This window comes from Hesperophylax consimilis, unplaced genomic scaffold (assembly GCF_061612785.1).
Source record: "Hesperophylax consimilis isolate HC1 unplaced genomic scaffold, BYU_Hcon_1.0 scaffold_51, whole genome shotgun sequence".
Taxonomy (NCBI): domain Eukaryota; kingdom Metazoa; phylum Arthropoda; class Insecta; order Trichoptera; family Limnephilidae; genus Hesperophylax; species Hesperophylax consimilis.
In genome coordinates, this window is record NW_028301281.1 from 30,836 (window position 1) to 51,638 (window position 20,803).

The following is a 20,803-nucleotide window of genomic DNA, read 5'->3' on the forward strand; positions in this document are numbered from 1 at the left end:
TGCAAGCGCCAAAAAGATCCAATAAAAAACCGTTTTCCAATATATTTGCTGTATGGGAACCACAATATTATAACATTTAAATATCAAGTAAAAAGCTGGATACATAATATAGGGAAATTAGAAATATAAAGTATGCTTACACCAAATTCAGACTGAATCCGAAACTTCATAATAATAGTTATGTAAATGAAATCCTCAGCAAAATCTCCTCAGGAGATCCCAGTGACGATATCATTATCTCTATTTGTTACAAAAAAGGAAGATAATAAACTATTTACTTTTATTATAATATCTATATTACATCGGCCGTAGTTTGAGAACCGCCTGCAAAAACTGTTCTATAAAACAACGTGCCTACGTTTTTTTGTCCGTAAACATGATCGACATCTTACCAGTAACGCCGGTTCGTTGAACTGTTTTTTTTTGTTCGTTTTTTTCTCCCGATCTCCAAATCACCATGACGGATAGTTACAAGAAGATGGTCAGCGAAATCGGCTTTGTGTTCTGCCGATCTTGCGAATGGACCAGCTTTCCGATTGGCCTCGGTTTAAACCGAACGTTTTGTTTCAGAAATCCATTTCCCAATATCTATGACAATTTGTGGAAATACGTGATTTTCTCTTATTGGATCTTTGTATTTTATTATAGTTTCTTACAGAAACCCTAAAACTCGTCAAAAAATACAAAATAAACACATCGTAATACATCGATGGATTACAGTTAAAATATTGTATCTCTAATTTTTAAAGTACCGAAATGTACCAAAGATAGCCAATATTTTCGTGGGCTTCAAAAATTGCATCTCCTTAACATACCGTCCCAATGATATAAATATAATAAAACATACTGTAAATCCTCCAAGCATGTGCTTAGGAGCACAGATATTGTATCTCCTTAACAATATATCTTTATGCTCACGAAATTCCATGCCACAATATTCTAAATACTGTAATATGTAACTAAAAACTTGTTTTTATATCACAAAATCTAATGCTTCCAGATTTGCAAATCTTCAAAGTCAGTTTTCTCAATATTATGTTTTATGGATATACAATATTTAAACTCTAAGCCATCGATATTATTTTATATATTTTTTTTAAATAGTGTCGATAACAAAGTTAGTTATTTTCGTTTAATTTAAAACGACGTCACGTCGTAAACAAAGCCTTTTTTAAATTTTTATTTTTCTCATTATTATTGTTATTACGATAGTAAAAATATAACATTATCAATTTTTACTTGAAAATGTCAGTACTGCCACGTATTTTTTACAGGTAATTTATGCAAATAATATTATCTCGGGATTCAATTGTTTTATAATCGTAGGTTTTAAAAAAAAAATGTTTTCCACCATTAAAATTATTTCCAGAAAATAATCTTTGATCTCTTTATTTTGTCGCTTTTTGTTGTATATTATGGGATTCTAGAATGTGATAACTTATTATTTATACCTAAATATGCATGCATTTTGTAATTAGTTTATGAGTTGTATCCAGTTTTAATTAATCGTGGGCCATGTAAATCATACGGAGTGGAGAGGAATAAGCAAAGGGCATTGATGACGTATATTTGAAAATACATAGATTTAAGAATTTTTTCCTCCCTATCTTGAGTGAATATAAATTGGCAGTTTTCGATATTAAATTGCGGATAATTGCGGTAATTGAATTATAGCTACATACTCGTTTAGGCAGTAGAATATTTTGAAATGTGATTTGTGTGTTCAATCTCGACCATTTTATTTAAATGTATGTTTTAGTGGTATTTTTCAATGTTTTTTTTAAAATGTAATATTTTTTGTGCACCGTGTATTATTTGTCATTGTGTGAAACATGATATTCTTTCAAATGAAATTAGCAATAACTTCGAAAACATTGAAAAAAAGTAGGTACCTTCTTACCCGAATAAAAAATATTTTTCCCGTTGCAATTGACATTAAATATTTTAGAATAATGTTTACGCAGTGCTCTATCGCTATGGTAACATTCGTCAAAGATTTTCCTGCGCTTTAGAATATTTTATGACTATTTTGTGGAGGTTTCCTATAAAATTGATACACTCTGCGTTTGACGCGAATATGAAAGGAAATGCTATTACTTTACTGCAGATGGAAACCGATCTTGTTGCTTTATACCTTGTTGTAAATATTTGTAGATATATTATTATGAACGTCGATCTGCAGTGTAAAAGAAAAGTATTAAAAAAAATAACTCTGAATCCCGTTTAAAAAGATGAGAAAATGCGAATCGAAAATTTTCACCAATCTCTGTATAAAACCATTTACAATCTTCCGAATTAAACTATCGCTCACGGGTAACAATAAATTTTAAGTACAAGATCGATTGTAAATTAATATTCATGCACCATACATATTCCGATCAACATCTCTTAAAAACTTCAATATCTATTTCCTGCGTCAACTGTTTTTTTTTTGTCAATTTTGACCATTAATTTAAAAATATTTTTTTAATATTAATTCCGCACAGGACACAGGAGGTCTTCTCATCTTTGAGGATACCGTGTGGAGGGTATTTTTGGGGAAAGGCATGATTGAACCGGGGACTCGAAGAGACCCATGTTGTAGAAGGTGACCGGATAAATCAGCACAATGATAATACATCACATCTTTGAAAAGTTATACAAAGTCATGGAAAGTGATGAAACAAAAACTTTATTAACTGGGTTAAGTAAGTTAGATTAGGTTACGTTTAAAAAAAAAAATTCATCATTGCTAATGACTTTATATCACTTTTTAAAAGTGTGTTGAATTGTCACTGTGTTGAGTTATCATGGAACCGTTGTAGAAGGAGTCAAATCATGCGATAGCCGACAAGAATGAGTCGTAGAAGCTATTTTGTCTGATTTTTATTTTTTATTTAAAAAGTCTTATTTATTCCAAAAGTCGGAATCTTTTCACAACCCGCGACATAATATGTAAATATTGAAATATAAATAATAGTTTTCATAAAGCCTCATTAAAACTAAGGGCAATCGCGTATACATATATGTATTTTTATGGTACCTATTTTGGTATTGTTTAAAATGATATTTGATGATATTCCACAAAAATGACGATATAAAAGTTAGCCAAGTAATATTATTGCTATCCGATCAGCCCTTTCTGGATCGATCCCGATTTCTTCCAACAGTTGGCGTTACGTAACAAAAAATATAATATTATATCCACATGTTATGCGTGAGCCCTCACCAAGAAGAAATATGACCTTATTGGAACGAGGTAACTGTTCCGAATAACGGGATCGCTCTGTCTCTGTCCCTCCCGCTGCAGTGCCTGCCCCGCGCTATAGCGCCGTCTCAGCATCCGCGTGCCCAAGCTCGAATCAGGGCGATTAATCAGATGGATTATGCAATGTACTTTTATTTACTGAAACGGTTTCTAGGAATGCAGTAGAGGATATAACGCATAATATTTTTTCTATGGCTTAGTAATAATAATAACGTGGCATTTATATAGCGCAGTTTAGGGTAATTTCACTTCAAGTACGCTATGGGTAAATGCGAAAGGTTCTATGACTAAACAGAACAGTGAAAATCAAAATACTTTCAAAGAGTGACGAGAAAAAGTAGCCTAAAAACCTAATCTAACCTAGAACCTAGTGTGTTTTCTTTTTCACCATTTCATGACTTTATATAACTTTTCACTATTCTCTTTTTTAATGAGAATCTGCACAAGGGTCCAAACTGCTCCCAACAGTCTGGAGACAGTGAGACTATGGCATCCCCAATTGGGGTATGTTGTGAAAGTGAATGTAGTGCGGAGAGGAATGAGATGGGGAAGAGAAAGGTTGGGAAGTACTTGGCCATTCAGATCTGGTCACCAAACACGGTCAAAGCCATTTTACAGCAACGTTTCAATTCTAAATGGTGGTCTTACGCCATGGCTATACTGAGTATCTTCCACTCTGGAACGTGCCGAAAATATCCTTTATATTATTTTAAATGAGTAATTTGTGTAATAACACAAATGAATCAAATAAAATGCACGCCGGGATTCGAACCCGCGACCTCCAGTTTGCTAGTCGAGAGCCTTACCCCTAGACCACGGAGGCCGACATGTCATTTGGTCCGGTTACCGCACGGAACACACTCACAATCGAATTGTTCCTCAGACTTTTGTATATATGCGTTCTTAAGTTTAATATAATAATTAATATTAAAAGGTTATTCCAGAATCTATGCAGGGGTAGTGCAATGCAATACTTTCCATATTTTAAAATAACAGACAAATAATAAGAATACATATCTAAGAATTTTATCTAGGCACAAAAAAATTCGGAATAGAAGTGAAAATGCCTGCAAACAATAAATATGAACAGTAAAGTCGGAAAAGGGAGTTCCTTTGTCGGGGATCGTACCTGAAATCGCTGACCCCTATTTGAGTTTTTTTTGTTCAAATTTTAACGGAATCGATGGATTTATTTCAGTTCACAACGCTAGACATATTAGGTATATTATATTTTGAGAGAAAACGGCCGTTGTGGTATTTGTATTTTTTATGACTTTACGTCATTGTTACCAGTGTTATTTTGATATTCAATCGTAAAAGATGTATTGATCTGCACTTTTCAAATTTTTCCTTCTCTTCTTTCTCCGATAAATTTTCTTTAAGTCCCATAGGTAACATAGGTACTGTATATATCCGGGGTAGGAATATCCTCCCTGCCGTCTTTACAAGGAAGAGTGACTGTGGATCCGATCACAATTTTTCAGCGAGTGTGTATTGGAAAGAAATCTGAACAGGATTTACAGGATGACTTCAAGTATGAGTTGGCCCCGTTCCCGATGTCTCTGTTCAATGAACAAGGGATGCGCAAGGGCACAAAATCTACTCTGTACTCTGCCTTCACTCCTCTTTCCAGCCACACGCCGATAGATGCCAGCACTCACGTCATTTTGGATGTTGGCTACCTCTTGCACAAGGTCGTGTGGCAGCGGAAAAGCACGGTTCGAGCACTTTTGGCGCGTTATACCACCTACGTCCGAAACCACTTTGGGAAGAACGTCTCCATCGTTTTAGTTTTTTGGAATACCATTGATTATTGGTTTTAATTACTATACGTTGTTCAGGCATTATTTTATTTATTGCATCAGTCACATTGGTTATTATAGTTTCACCTTTTTTGTGAAAATCTAAGTTATTTATATCTTTCCAATCTTGAATCAATAATACTCTTATCGTATCTTTTCATGTTTCTTCTTTTAATAACTTTTTCGATATTTTTGATGTTTTTTATTTTTTGCCATCACTATATTAATGATGCTATGATCTGTTATTTTAGGTGTATCTAATATTTTTACATTTAGTTGATAATCATTTGATAAAACAAGATCTATGAGTGTACAGGTTGATTGTGTTATCCTAGTGTATTCTTTGACCAACTGTTTCATTCCTGTAATGTTGATGATGCTTTTCATTTTCTTTGTATGAAAATCTGTTTCGCATTTCATGTTTATATTAAAGTCTCCAATAATTATATTGAGATCAGTTTCGTTTAAAAAATTTGAACACCAGTTTTCAAAATAATTTATAAAGTCACTTTTACTGGCATTTGGGGAGTGATAAATTTCGCAGTATACTCCTGGTCTAAATCCTTTCTTAATTTTTATTGCTAAGATCCAGGTACAGTTTTTGTGATTTTCGTTAGAAATTGTTTCATAATTTATATTATCTTTCAGTAACATTATTACTCTGCCTGTATGCCGACTAGTCAAAAAATTTTTGGAGCACGTTCGTTTATTATTTATCGTTTATTTATGTGAGTATTCAAAACATCACACTGTGAATTTTAGTATTATTATGTATGAAAATGTTAATATTTTTAGGAGTATCATTTGTATGGATTGCAAATGGAATTACAAATGTCTTTTCATTATTAAGTGACAGTAAATTAGTGTCGAAAAAATTCTTGAGCGTGTTGACTGTTGATGTCTTCTGTGGCCTTTAATTCTACTTTTTCCCAAGTCTTATCACTTATTATTAATACTGTATCATCAGCGTATGACGTAATTTGACCATGTAAAGGTTGAAAAAAAAATCGTTTACATATATAGTAAATAGAATTGGTCCAAGCACTGTACCTTGGGGGATTCCAAAGCTTGTAATCTCTTGATCACTATTAACACGATTGATTTTTACTACTTGAGGACGGTTTTTTAAGTAGTCGGTGATCCATTTAATCGCGTTGCCTTTTATGCCGATATTATTCAATTTTTTTCATAGCATCTCATGGGATATGCTATTGAATGCCGTTCTAAGGTCAATAAATATACCCGCACATTTTCTACCTTTATCTAATGATTCGTTAATGTATGAAGTTACGTTAGCAATAGCATCTAGTGTGCTGAGTGATTTTATAAAGCCGAACTGGTTTTTGTGTAATATTTTATTATTATCTAGAAAATTTACCAATTGTTTTTTACTATTTTTTCAAAGATCTTTCCTATTTTAGAAATAAGACATATTGAGCGATAATTAGTTGCTTGATGTGGATCTCCAGATTTGTAAATAGGTGAGATTATTGTGGTTTTGTAGTTCATTGGAAAAATTCCAATTGTTAAACTTAAGTTTATTAGATTACAACGATTGAAAGATTCTTGCTATTTGATAGGAATTTGCCAAATTCAAGAGGGTGGATGGTTTTTCCTTGCTCAGTTTTTTGGGCGTATACTATGAATGGGCCACGGGAATGAAGAGAATAAAAGTTTGTTGGAGGAAGTTGAGAAAGTGCTGGTGGGGACTGTGAAGTCGAAGGCGAGTCAAGTTTTATTGGGGAAGAAGGAGTAAATTTCCTTTTTTTGGTAGAAGTCAAAATGACAGAATCACTGTCAGAAATTTCTACATTTTCCCCGTCTGGGGGGTCTGGAGAGGGATCTGGGGGCTTTGTAGGGGGTCCAGGAGGGAAATCTTCCTCCATTATTCACAACAGTAAACAAGTACAATAGTAGTATGGAAAATGACAGAAGTAAAAAAAGTTTATAAATATCTGGAAATCAGCAGCGAAAAGTGACTCCTGGAAGATCAGGAGGAAGAAGAAACCTCAAGGCACAACACACTACACTTTTTTTTGCCAGAAAACAAAAAAGAATGGTAAAAAAATAATTTTAGATAGAGCAAAACAAAACAACTGATGACAGCCAAATGTTATTGTTGCAATCTATAAACAATTTATTTATTGTTTTTGTGTTTAATTCGTAGAACTCCATTTAATTTTTTTATAAATTTAATTTAGATTAAATTTGATAATATTATTATTAAGTTCTGAATTCTGACTGAATTCGTTTGGATAACGATTCTAATCACTATTTCAAAATTTCAGCCCGTTTGGTACCATAGAGCCAGAAAAAACTGTTTCCATAGTTCGAACCCAAGTCTGAAATTATCGTCCACAAAACTCGTGATTTTTCTAAAAATACAACTTTAATTTAATTAATTTAATTGCCTACCGTGATCAAGTAAATGTAATTTATATAACCCAATCCATTAACCCACTCCTAAAGCAAAATTTGAAATGAAGGTATTTCTTTGAATAATTTACGTTTATAAACAGCATCGTTGAGAGAGTACAAACTTCAAACAAACCAGTAATGAGTTTATCATCTGTAGATAATTATATAATAACTTTATAATTCGCTCGCAAGAAATAACAATTGACTTAATAGGGTGCGACAGCTGAAGTCAACAGGTCCCGTATTATTTATAAAAACCTATGTATTCAAGGAAAATAATACAATATTTGCGACATAGAACACAGCTAATTAGGTACAATACTTATGTTACCCTGCAAAAATAATTTACAATTTTGTTACGAAAATAAATAACATCATCAATCATACATATAATTAACATTTTTGTAATCAAATTCTCCACAAACAAGTTGTTGGTATTTTGTTGTTTTTCGATTGAATTCCTGGATCCGTGAAAAATCACGCCATATAAAGTTAAACACAACTTTTAAAGTAAACGATAAAATATATATTTTTTTAAATGCAATAGCCAATAATTGAACTCGGTCAACTGCTTGGAAGGCAACAATGATGTCCATAAATTCATGATTAGTATGTACGGACAGCATAATATACAAACTATATATTATTGAAATTTAAAATGCTGCGTACTTCCCATCCAAAAATATGTGTTTATTATCAAATGGAAAATTATTAATTTAAATATTTGTTTCACTAAAAAATGTGTTTCGGGTGGTTTATCTTAACATAAATTTGAATCACAATAATTACTTACGAAATGGGAGGATATTTGACAAAAAATGTGAAATTTCAGCCAAATTCTCAAATCCTAATGGTGTCCATATGTACGACGACAACAAACAAATTGAGGAAAAAATAAACAAAAATGACAGCCCGAAATCAAGGGTTTTACGACTTCAATGGAAACGCGATACAAATTAACACGAACACACTGAAATTAATTAAAACATTAAAAACACGTTTGCGACGAATGTTATAGTAATTGTTGTTCATTAATTAACTAATGCAAGCACACTATTGTCTTCCGCTTTCAAAACACCACGGAATATAATAATAAAATATTATTCTCAGCGAAATTCACGAAATAAACGGCCTCTCTCCCAAACGTCCCGAAAGCATCGCCCGAGGAAGACATGGCACGACCAAGTGAATCAGATACTCGAGTCGGGCCATGTCAAGAGTCAGAACAATAGAAGAGTATGTATGAGACCATGTATGAATGTGAATGAGGCAAGGAGTGTGTTCCAAGACCGAGTTGTTTGGCGGTCCGTCCTATCTGCCTACCCCTGCGGGGAAACGGCGTGATGGTTAGTTAGTTAGTTAGTTACAATTATCTTACAAATACGTAGCCGGATCTGCCAGCTGCACGCGAATGAACTACCATTGCGACATCTGCTGTCTTCATTAGATGGACCGACTAGCGGACCTGTAGCTTTCTCGGGACCAATCGGAAGAAACTTAAAAAATTGTAAGAACATGAAAATTATTCGGTTTGTTCCCATTAACATTTTGTTGGAGCTTGGAAACAATTCACAAAAATATGCCGTGCATAGATTGAATTTGCCGTTTTTTTTTGATATTATTATTATATGAAGCTCCCCACATCCTCATAACAACACTATTCATAGATATTTGAAATAATCCTCAAAACCTAAACAAGCATCACACACTTTGTATGCGGAAATGCATGGTTAATTAGCAATGAAGCATGAGGGAAGCCGTTGTAACCGGATTCTCGTGAATTTACAATAAAAACATCTCAATTATTGGCCCGGAGATGACAATGGGAGTACAATGGAAACGTGCGCGCAAGAAGTTATTATTCAATTAAACTGCAAGTACAATAAACACAATTAAAAATTATTATTTACATGAAAACGATCTTGTGCGGCCATTTTGGATTTTTTATAGAACGCATTTAACTTTTGAGAATGTTTAGATTATCTAAATACGCACAAATTGCTTTAATAAACCAACCTAAGAACCTAAATAGGATTTTCAGCGTGTAATTGGTTGTTTTTTGTTGTAATTAAGTTTAAACGAAGTGTAATTTTAATAAGTTTATAAGTTCTTTAAAATATATATGTTATTTTTTAAGATAATATCTATACATCTGTTAAGCCGAAACGGTAATTATAAGAAATTTCCTCCATAGAAAAAAATCGCAAAGTAAGCTCCTTAAATTATTATAAACACGTTTTGTTCTGTTATTTAATATGTCATAAGTATGCATAAAAATCACAGTGTATTTTTCATTGCAAGTAAAGTATTTGTCGAGAGATTTTGATATGGTATCTTTAGATAATAATAATAATAATTGGATAATTTGTATAGCGCCGTTTTTGTGAAAAATCACCTCAAGGGCGCTGAAACTGGTCACTTATCAAATATAAGCCATTTCAAGCAACTTTACCATTCGGAATGATGGTCTTTCACCTGGGTGATACTGATAGTATCTACCACTTTTAATACGTAACTTACTATGTTTTATAAACTATCAATTAAAGTATCTGATTTTAAAAATCAACTTAATATTAAATTTATGTAAACCAAATTTAATATAAGACAGTCAAATTGGTTAATATTTCCAAATGCACCCCATTAGGTTTCTAGCCTAGCTAAAATAGTGGCTTTCCCAGGCGGTAACTTTGAAGCTCTGTTTTCCCCATTTACCGATAAGATTATGTGGATTTTATTTCACAATGGTGTACATAAAGGATTAAATATTCTGTTGGCACCTAGCATCGTGGTACCTACCTTTCGACTTAGTAAACGTTATCAGTACTTCAGTCATGCTTCAGTCCCCGACTTCTGCTACCATTCACATTTGCATCGTATATTCTCCTTACACTCCTTTCTTCGCTCATTCGCTCTACATGCCCAAACCATCTAAGCGTCCCTTTCTTGATCTTACTCATTACGCTTACATCAGCCTTGCACTCTTTGCGGATATCCACATTCCAAATAATTGTACGTAAGTGTTTAAGTCATATTTTGAGTTGATAAAACATCATAAAAACTTCATTTATTCGTCAAAAACATGGCTCACATATAATATGCATTAATTTTTTTTTTTTTAAAGGAAATATTGAAAAAAAAATCCGAATAGCCCCGGTATACTCTATTGCTGATTTATTTAAACTCGTTTAAAAATGGGTTTATAGGCCGTTTCCTAGTAAACGTTTAGTACATTCCTAATAAATCGGAACACGTGTTCATGCATCTGCGTTTGTGCTGATAATACACAATGGCAAAATTCTAAAATATAAGAATTTTTATGAACACGTGTTCCGGCATCGCGATAATACATTCGGGTTTTACTGAAAATTTATATATAAGAAAACCTATCAATTTATTATTTAAGGGCCTGCAATCCCGTTTTAACAGGATTACGTAAAATTTGAAAAGATTCTAAATATAAAATTGAAGAAGAATACAATAGTACCTACCTAATAAATTTAAACGAAACATGACACAGAAAAATAAAAAGATAACGGTCACAACTAGGAATCGAAAACGGGATCTTTTCTCTGTTTCATACTTCGTTTAGATTTATTATTGTTATCTTTTTCTTTAATGATATATTACATTGATGGGTATAAAGAATATTCCTGAAGATTCTTAATAAATTAGCTGTATTTTAAATAGGTAAGTTTCCTCCGTGTTTCTAGGTAGTTGGTAGTAGGAACAAATAGTATACGGTAAACCTTTTTTCTACATCGATCGGTTAAACATTTTCATATCTTAGAGGATCGTTGTCCTCCATAATAGCATAACGAGTATTTCAGCCATTGAAATATTAATATTATTTGGACATAACATTTTTGCCTTATTTAGTGCAATCATTTCCAGAACATTATGTCAAATTATTAGAATCACCGCTCGGAATAAAGAATATAAAAAGGAGCCACCCGCCCTAGGCGCACATTTTCCCACAGATTCGACGCTAAGTATACATTTGTATGTTATACATTGCTCTATAATGAAACACATCGCGCGGACAAATCTCGCATTTATGTCAATTTGGAGGTAATTGTATGTGACTGTCTGGACGATGATGCAGTGGCCCTCAAACTTGTGATTTATTTTGCGTGGTCAGGGAAGGATTTGAACCTTCTCCAGTTGTTGACGGGTGTCCTAACGTTACAACCCACAATGTTCAACAGCAATAACTTTCTAGCGTTCAGCGTTGAACGTAGGTACGCCTCCCTCAAACTCTAGATTTCCGAATCCTTGGTGGCCCTTATCCATAGAATCCCGCAGTTCTTTTAATTGTTGACCCATCACATCTTTCAGCTTTTCTTTCCAAATCAAAAAGTCATCTGATGATATGTCATGATATACATGTCAACGATTTCGATTAAACGCCGTCCACTTTAGACTTACTCCTTATCCACTTGTTCGTATTTCTACCTCGCGTGGAGAAGTACTGGGGAAGTGTTTATTAATTCCAAATGTATTTATTTGACCGGGCAGAATGTACTAGTTTGGTAAAAAAAATGCGTTATGCTGTTGACACAAAGAAAACTGCCAAGGTCGAGAAGACAGGGGTCATATTATGACACAACGAGACCTTTATACAAAGCTAGATGTCAGAAGGCCTAAGAAGGAATAAGATTTTTTGATTTAAAATGTTGAACGTTGAACGTGATAGGATGTACTGATACGAAAAAAAGTGAGTCACATCAAAACTTCATTTTATGAGTAAAATAACCATGAAGAGTAACCTACCTATTGTTAGGTACATGCATTACGTAGGTACCTTTGTACGTCAACGTTTTAAATTTTTTTAGAGTAAATTTAGTAAAACGTTCAATTTTAACACAAAAGTATGACATCCGCTGCTACGTCAGTGTCAAATTTAGAAATGCCTTATAAATGTAGTAATAAACTGAAGTAGAAAAAATACCACACAAAAAAAACATAATACACTAAATTGAAAGGGGGATGCCTGTGGCCAATAATTTGGAAATCCGCAAACCATTCCACAGAATAATGTCAAGCCAATAAACCTGACTTAATAACAGGGACAGACAACCTTTTCATTTCTTTCTGCGGTTATTATGAATGGTCGTTGACAAGCCGTAAACCTTTTTATATTGTTTTTACTCTTACTGAGAAATTTCGGACGAAACGTTAGGCGTCTGACCGATCTTTCCACAGCATGAATGAATCTTTTTATAACCTCATTAAATGGACCTTTTCATTCACTATTATTTCCACGGAATAAATACATTATACTATCCTACGGGTAGATATTGAATGTATAAAGAAAGATTAAGAGATGTTAACTTTTTAATTGTTCTACAATGTACAGTTTTGACTAGCTAACTACCATTAATAATTTCAGGTGATATTGCAAACAATGGTGCTATAGAAATGAAGTCACATAATATTAATTTTTATAGCAGGCAATCTAATCTGTTTGTCTAAAACAGAATGTACTAACAGTATTACAATATGAGTTTGATACTGTGCGCAAGCTGAGACATTAGTATTGATATTATTATAATACGTACATATATACTTATAACGGCGCTGGTCTATTAAAATATTTTTAAAATGCAAGTAAAGTGTTCAATTTTACCGAATGTATTAAAAAAACCTCAATCTATAAATAGTTGTAGGTAAATTTTGTTCTCACCTATTTCGGAAATAACCAGATAAATATAATTTGTGATGAAGTCACATTATGAGAATAATTTGCAAACGTAATAATAACGTCAACTGTGCTTGTAAGGATATTATCATAAGAGTCATAAAACGGGAGAAACTGGCGAGACGAGAGATAAGTGACGAAGAATACCTGCATATTTCCGTCTCTTTCCGACACCCATTGAAATGAGTCAAGTAAAAAATAGTAAAAAGTTAAATAATTTACCTCAGCCAGGCATCGGAATGTGTTATCGTCGAACATTTTGGCTTCGATGTTATCACTGGGATCATTCCAACCCATTTTTTAATTAATCGAAAAATCGGTACGAATTAGTTTCACAATGATGTTCACTGGATTTATAAACTGTTCACAATAATAAATAATTTAAAAAAAACGTAGTCTATATTTTAATTTCCGATAAACTCGTAAAATGCTGGCAATCAAACTTTTTTATTTCCCCGATCAACTCGTAAAAAGTTGGCAATCGTGTTAAGGTTGCTAAAACGCTTAATTGCTTCGCGCTCGACCACGTGCTTCCACCTGCACACCTGAACACAAACTGATCCCCTAATAGTGTTTGTAAATCAAGAAAGGTATCATAAAGCCTGCATTACTTAGAAACTAAGGGTTCGGGTGCATTTACCTCTAGGGGCGGGGCAGTAGCGGCGTTAGGGTAGGGCGCGGTTGGGCGACCGCCCAGGGCGCCGGATTTAAAGGGGCGCCACAGGCGCCCGGCGCGCCCCTTTATATCCCTCGTTCTTTGAACGAGGCCTACTTAACTACTTACTCGTAAATTCCTAAAGTGACCTACCAGGTAAGTATTGAACTGTATATTTTCTCCATAAATAGTTAAGTAATAACACTGTAGAAATGTATCATAAGTTTGTACAGCGCCCTTGAGGTGTTTTTGCACAAAAACGGCGCTATAAAAGTCATCCAGGTATTATTATTATCTGTTTGTTGATAAAAAAAAGTTCATTGTATTGGAAATAATTTTGGCCTAGACAAACATTTAAAAGGTGAGAAAGTTCCTTAGAGAAATTATTTGGTAGTTTTGAATTTTGTAATAATTTGAACAATATACTTTACTTTCATCTACGGGAATATTTGGAAATAAGTTAACAACACCAAATGAGACTTATTTTGAATTATTCGGAATATGTAGATTTTTCAGTTCATCAATCAAAGCGAATGATTTCTTAATGGTGAATTTCGGAGCAAACACTTTATAATTATTAAATACTTCAGTTATAAATGAAGCTGTTTTGAAATTTGGAGAATTACAACTTGACACGACCGGCCTAATAGGTTTGTCACTTTTATGGATTTTTAAGAAACCATAAAATTTAGGGGCTTTTGGATTTTTTTTTAGAAATTTTACTTGTTGGTTTTATCGAAGGAAGCAAACACTTTGTGATGTGACATTATATATCAAATGAAAAATACACTTCGTTAAACACCACTTTTATTTTGAATTAATATTAACAACCAACCAGGTTTCGCTAAGCTCAAGCTTCATCAGGGCTTATTATATCAACTGAAAATCATACAAAATTATATCAACATCAGTTGATATCCTAATAAGCCCTGATGAAGCTTGAGCTAAGCGAAACCTGGTTGGTTGTTAATATTAATTCAAAATAAAAGTGGTGTTTTACAAAGTGTATTTTTCATTTGATTTACTTGTTGGTATGAATTGTCTTGAATGATTGGGGATTTGCATGAATTCAAAGCACTTTTAATGTTATCTAGGTATTTGGAAGTGGGGTCTTTACGTAGAATGTCAAATTTGTCCGTCTTAATAAAGTCTTGCACTTTGGAATTACAGTCACTTTTATTCATTATAATTATCGTGTTGCCTTTATCAGCCTTTGTTAAAATTAATTGTTCATCCTTTAATTTCTTCCTGATGTTCAGCATAATGGATGTTTCGCGATTATAGTTGACTTTAAGTGTAGGAACGAGCTTTTTTATTATTTCTGCACTTTTGTATAGAGGTGGTGAGTGATTAGTGCAGTGGAAAACGTTGCAGTGGACATCGAGACCGCGTTATATAATAAACCGAACAAGTAAAATTTCTAACAAAAAATCCAAAATCCCCTAAATTATATGGTTTCTTAAAAATCCATAAAAGTGACAAACCTATTAGGCCGGTCGTGTCAAGTTGTAATTCTCCGAATTTCAAAACAGCTTCATTTATAACTGAAGTATTTAATAATTCTAAAGTGTTTGCTCCGAAATTCACCATTAAGAATTCATTCGCTTTGACGAACTGAAAAATCTACATATTCCGAATAATTCAAAATTAGTCTCATTTGATGTTGTTAACTTATTTCCAAATATTCCCAAAAACTCCACTCGAACATAAAATTTGATAAATTGTATTCAAATGTAAATCCATTTTAGACAGTTACAGCTGGAAGATGGTAGCATAAATAAATATAAATCAAAAATAATTTTGAACATTCCCTCGTTCTCTCTGACTCTCTCAGTTCCCTCCAAAAACTTAAATCCAGTCCTCTTCTTCATCCTGATGATCACTTTGTGTGCCTTATTCGAGTGATGATAATAATAATAATAATAATTGGATAATTTGTAGAGCGCCGTTTTTGTGAAAAATCACCTCAAGGGCGCTGTAGAATTTATTTACTAGGATCTACATTTTTTATTTAGTATTGATAGCCTCCATTCAAAGCTCTGGTAAAACTGTAACTCTGATTTGGGGACATGTTGGTTAGGGTGGAACACTTTTGTATGAAAAAATTTTTTTTTTCGAAATTCGAATTGGAATACCAGGTCAAATATGCTATGTAATTCTAAATAACACTTCTCAATTTGGAACTTCTAGCTCGACATCTTGAGGTCCCGCCATTGACTTGAAATTTTATTTTTTAAGGTTTTATAGACGTTTTGTATTAAACACCCTATAAACAAAATAATAAGTAAATATAATATGTTATGCACAAAATGATAAAATAATAGTAGATTTTAATTAATAAAAAAATTTTTGTCAAAAATAAACACAGATTAAGAAAGTTATGTTGGTATGAAAAAAATCATTTTTTATACCAAAAAACCATTTTTAGGTTCATACTTTGGCATGAGTTTTCGAGATGCTAATTTAGATTTTATGAATCCCTCTCGTCTTGTCTTGTCGAATACACTTAGAACTGCTTCTGTCACAACTTTTACAAATCTTTCCACAGCCTGGGTGTGGCAAGGCAGTCTCATAAACTTCAACATTGTATCTTCTCCATTTTCAATAAGATCTTGTCACTGATCATCGGAAATATTCATCAGTATTGAGGGTTCGTATATATTTTCATGCCAGTCAATCATGTCTACGTAAGAAAATGCATTTAAGTTCACTTTTGGCACCTCAAAAATGCGCGAAACAGATTTTTTATTAACTTGACGAGCCTTTAAAATGCGTCTTGCAGCGAGTTCTCTAATGTGCTTACGTGAATCTGTTATCATACTCAATAACAAGTTTTCTGGATGAGCGAAGTAACTGTTTCAAATTATAACAGGGTCCACTATCACTAACAACTCGTCGGACAAATGTCTAGTGCCGTTAATGAGCTTCCATAAATGATTTGAACCATATTTGCAGGATGAAAGTGTTTTGATAGCAAACCAGACAGGAGCGTATGATTATACTACAAACGTTGCTAAAGTCACAAGATTATACAAATATACAAATGCAGTATGCGATTAGCTCTTTAGTCCAGTCAAGTTAAACATGAAAAGGGGGTTGTGCTTGCAAAAGGTCCAGTCATTCTTTTTCTGTCATTGAATTTTTTATATGTTGTTAGGACCTAAACCAGTATTAAAAAAAAAAATTTGCAACTTCGAAAGTGCTGTGCGAGCGGCGGTGGACCTAAAAAACCAGGAAATTTTCGAATTTTTTTCAGTTTTTGCTCAATATCTCAGTAAAGGAAGGGTCTGACCGGTGTAGTCTTTAGAAATACTTTTAAAGTACACTAAATTTGCTATAATTTGAGACTAAAGCAAGCTATATAAAGCCATTGGTTTTCAAGATACAGTTCTTCAAAAATAGACAATTTTTTCCAAAAAGTGAAATTTTTTCGAAATGGTCACTTATTTTGTAAAATAATTTCTAAAATACGCATCTCACGTCAAATATTGTATGAAATAAAGTTTTTGTAAATTTAATAAACTTTTATTTGAGACTAGATTAATATCTGTAAACTAAACGGTTCTCTCAAAAATGACAGATAACCAAAAACAGTCATAAGTGGGTTTTGGGTGAAATGCAAATAAACTGTTCTCACGTCTTTTTATGGTTTTATTTATCAAACAGTTAACAGATTTTTGACGAAAAAAAAGAAAAGATATTACATCTATCGGGAATTACGTCATCTTCAAACATTGTTTTATATACCTACATACCAAAATGCTTGTACAAACATCATGGTACCTACTATAAGGACAAATTACATGTACACAAAAAATAAAACTAATATAAATCATGTAGGTATTGTGTCTCGGTTGCCAAATCATGTCTTTCTTTTTATCTTAGCTGAGAGAGGCGCCCAGTCGGTAGTCGGGTCATCTTCATCGTCCGAGCATTTCAGCTCCACATCCGGGACGTTAATGCAAAATTTGCCACCGCATGACTGACTGAGGACTGAGCAGTGGAGCCCAGCCTTTCTACACGAGCAGCTCCCAGAGCATCCTGTATTGCATTTACACGAAATTTTTCGCAAAAGGGCAGGAGGTGCGGGATCCATCGTGGTGGGGATGGGGGTGAGTCCTTGAGAAGACAGCTTCCACCCCCATTCAGTGGGATTCAAGTTGACTCCCCGCCACTTCTGCACTTGGAGGTAGCACCTTGCTGCATGGTGGCCTGCAGCATCTTCCGTCGGTGGCAAACGGGCGAGGTTTATGTTTGTTGAAGTGACAAACGTCTTATACCTCAGGAAATCCAAAGTATCCCTCGCGATGTCACCCCCATATAGAGCCACGAAGCACTTGATACCTGCTTCACTCACGGCTTGTGGGGTAGAGTCTGGCCGAAGGAAGACCTCCACTTGCTCAGCAAGTGGTTCACTCTTACTCAGAAGTGTGCTGATTTTGGTCTTTCCTTGGCCAAACGGTGCTGAGGTGGTATCGCACCCGGCAAACGCGTGGGTAAATAGTACCGTTCCTGGTAATTTTCGGGAGTCCTGGTTATTGTAGGAGGTCGTAGAGTAGTGACAGCAACCAGCTTCACCCTTCGTGCTCTTCTGAAGATAGACGTTTGTCTCTTCAGCGCCTAAACCATTGAGAAGAACGAGCAGGTCGACATCTTCTCCCACTATGACGACCCGATCGGCATCTGCTCTTTTTGATAACGCCATCATGACGATCTCTCGATCAGCATCTTCTTCGGCAACAGCCACTTCTACTCCCTCCTTCTGAAAAGCGTCACAGAGAAGAGTTATAAGGCGTCTCTTATTGTTTTCATTGCCCAAAACATGCTCTTGAGCAATTTGAATTACTGTGGATTCATCGAAAGTCAATTCCTAGCTGGAATGAGCTGCGTAGCGCCGGAGTCGTTCCGCTGTTTTGGTGTTTTTTTTTGGTAGCATCTTCGGGGTAGCCGTCAAAAACGATGGAGACGTTCTTCCCAAAGTGGTTTCGGACGTAGGTGGTATAACGCGCCAAAAGTGCTCGAACCGTGCTTTTTCGCTGCCACACGACCTTGTGCAAGAGGTAACCAGCATCCAAAATGACGTGAGTGCTGGCATCTATCGGCGTGTGGCTGGAAAGAGGAGTGAAGGAAGAGTACAGAGTAGATTTTGTGCCCTTGCGCATCCCTTGTTCATTGAACAGAGACATCGGGAACGGGGCCAACTCATACTTGAAGTCATCCTGTAAATCCTGTTCAGATTTCTTTGCAATACACACTCGCTGAAAAATTGTGAGCGGATCCACAGCCACTCTTCTGTTTTTGTCCGGCAGTTTAACGGTAGAGGTGATCAATGCCAGCGTGGTAACTTTATTTTTCCGTTTTATTACTACCTTGTCGTACATTTTCCCCACAATTTTCATTACTCCTTCCGTTCCAACTCTCTGGGCTGTGTGGCAATTAATTTCAGGACCTGCCAGTAAACCACTACTGATAGAAATTAAGCTGTCAGTTTTGGGAAATGGAGGGAACCAGTTTTTTAGTTTTTCCACATCACTATTATCTCGGATGATTCGAGAAGGTCTCATGTCTCCATGCTGCTCTCCAGTATGACATGATAAGCTGCAAAAACTTTCCAGTTCTTCACAAATGTTCAACATAATCACCATTCCTGTTGTCCACCTTGCCAGAACACTTTCGGAGATTCCTCTTCCTTGAGTCAACCCACCGTAGGTTTTCATGGATCGCATCAGCTTCTGCTCAATTGTTAGGTCTGACCACAACCCAGGCCAAAACTTGTCAGACCGGCAAATGGTGAAGGATCCTTTTGTGAACATGTCGTATTCACTTTTATCCATCCGATCTTATAGAGCCATCATATCCTGAAGATAGAGGTGCGCGCTCTTAGCATACAAAAAATGTCCAGCTGCGTGGAAAAAAGGGAGCATCTTGTGGACAGTGTACAAATGAAGGTTCCAATCACCAACACGCTCTGCCTGGATGAATAGTTTTATCAAAGTGGTCATACGAAAGTATTGGACCCACAACTGTGATGTTGGACCATTCGCTTCAATTTTCTCCAAGGCACTTTTAAATTTTGCCTTTAGTATTTGGTAGGTATCAATTTCTTCTGCTGATATAGTGAGAGACCTTTCAGTGTCTCGCAGCAATTTTTCAGTCTCGTCTCGCTCCTCAGGAGTTATGTCAACCTCATAAAAAACAATGCTGGCCAGTGTGAGGTTTGCCAAAATGTGGGCTCGAACAGCGCGTGAATATGCGTGCCCATTCATATGGGTACCCATGGGTATAGGTACTAATGGGTACTTGAAATTTGAAATAGTCGTAATTATATTATAACCCTAGGATAAACCCACGATGATTAATGGATTTACTTCACAGCACAATAAAACCATAAAAAGACGCGAGAACAGTTTATTTGCATTTCACCCAAAACCCACTTATGACTGTTTTTGGTTATCTGTCATTTTTGAGAGAACCGTTTAGTCTATAGATATCAATCTAGTCTTTAATAAAAGCTTATTAAATTTACAACAACTTTATTTCATACAATATTTGACGTGAGATGCGTATTTTAGAAATTATTTTACAAAATAAGTGACCATTTCGAAAAAATTTCACTTTTTGGAAAAAATTGCCTATTTTTGAAGAACTGTATCTTGAAAACCAATGGCTTTATATAGCTTGCTTTGGTCTCAAATTATAGCAAATTTAGTTTACTTTAAAAGTATCCATACTGACTACACCGGTCAGACCCTTCCTTTGCTGAGATATTGAGCAAAAACTGAAAAAATCCGAAAATTTCCTGGTTTCTTAGGTCCACCGCCGCTCGCACAGCACTTTCGAAGTTGCAAATTTTTTTTTTTAATACTGGTTTAGGTCCTAACAACATTAAAAAAATCAGAATGACTGGACCTTTTGCAAGCACGGATGTACATCTTGACTGGACTACTTGTCAACCAGCGGGCATAGGGTAGTTTACCTGGGCT